The sequence below is a fragment of the Galeopterus variegatus genome, unplaced genomic scaffold (assembly GCF_000696425.1).
Source record: "Galeopterus variegatus unplaced genomic scaffold, G_variegatus-3.0.2 Scaffold1005, whole genome shotgun sequence".
Lineage (NCBI taxonomy): Eukaryota > Metazoa > Chordata > Mammalia > Dermoptera > Cynocephalidae > Galeopterus > Galeopterus variegatus.
The window spans coordinates 635,918-637,457 of NW_007727116.1; the positions used below are offsets into that span (position 1 = coordinate 635,918).

The 1,540-nt window shown below is 40.4% G+C and overlaps 1 pseudogene; it reads right to left on the reverse strand.

The window, feature by feature from the left end:
* LOC103591669 overlaps window positions 1–1,540 on the reverse strand; it is a 7,384-nt pseudogene that overhangs the window by 2,737 nt on the left and 3,107 nt on the right.

The following is a 1,540-nucleotide window of genomic DNA, read 5'->3' on the forward strand; positions in this document are numbered from 1 at the left end:
TAATAATCATATACATTGTATATTGACAAAATAAAAATTAAAAAAAATAAATAAATAAATATTATTTTTCATAAAAAAAAAAAATCATCTCTGCCAGTGTTTTTTCTTCCCAGAGCCACAAGTGAGAGAATTAGTATTTCTCTATACCAGCTCTGCTGTCTTTTAAAATATAGACACTTAACTTGTGTCTCTAAAATTTGACTCACTGGTTCATACATATTCATTTTAATGTTTTTTAACTTACTTTTCAATAGTTTCTGGTTAAATGAGTTATCATCTTTTTGCAATAAAGAGACTATTGGACACCTGTAGGTATGGGCATTTCAGAGGATGTACACGGTGGTCTCAGATCCTAATTAATTTCTTATTGCCTCACAATATTTGTATAAAAATGTATTACCATCTTCAGATATATAATGGCAAGGAATCTTTGGATACTTATAACGCTCAGAAGAATCAATCCAGGGGCTGGCCCGGTGGCGCACTGCGCTAGTGCGCCGCTTGGGAAGCGCGGCGGCGCTCNCGTGACACTGAGGGTTGCAATCCCGTTACCGGTCAGTAAAAAAGACAAAAAGGAAAAAAAACAAAACAAAACTAGAGGCTGATGCTTAGACACAAGACTGTCATGTCTGACTTGAAAAGGAGAGAAAATGCATATTTTCTGTAGATGGGCTTGACTTCAATAAGTATCTTCCAAGTAGTCCTAAATCTCTTATTTTAATATTTGGAAAAGGTGAGAAAAGATTGCAACTGAACCAGCATGTGGTACTGAGATGTACCTGCTGTCCAGCCTGTTATGATTTCCCCATCAAGGACAAGACAGTCACAAGGTGGACACCGAGAGCAGCTCGAGATGAGAACCTCCACTGCATAGTTCTGGAAGATACTTGTATTTACTCATGTTGCTGAAAGATGCCGCTTCTGATCTCCCAGATTAAGGCAAACTTTGACAGGGACTCTTCTAAGGAGGCAGAACTTTCCAGGCTTGTTCTCTGAGATCAGTCCCCTTAGTCCCTGAAGTGGCACTGTTCTTTTGAGAGGATGCAGCACCTTCCAACTCATGACAGACGTCTTAATCTATTAACAGGTAGGTTTAGAATCCTGGGCTCCCACTTAGATGCCATGTGCTTGCTTTCTCCGCAACTCCATTTCTAGCGGTGAACACGGTATTCCTAGAAAATCTGGGTTATGTCCTAGTAGCGTGTCTAAATTAAGCGAAGGTGATGAACGGTTAATATATCTTGAGAGTCTTCCTAATATGTGCAAGTAAATGAGAAGGCTAGAGACGATCAGAGTCTCTTCCATGGTATGTCCTTACTTTCTGTATAGCTTTTAGAATTGGTAAGCCTCGCTGGTGTAGCAGAATTAGGAAGCAGTCTAGATCTTCTGTATGCCTTGACCAACAGTGGACTTTTCTTATTGGTTAACTTATCACCACCTGTCCAGTGTAAAGCAATGGTTGGTGTGCTGGTCACGAAGGAGTCCTGTAGGATTCCCCTTCACTGAGGGAATCCCTGACCTGTGTGGGTCCTAGTACCCA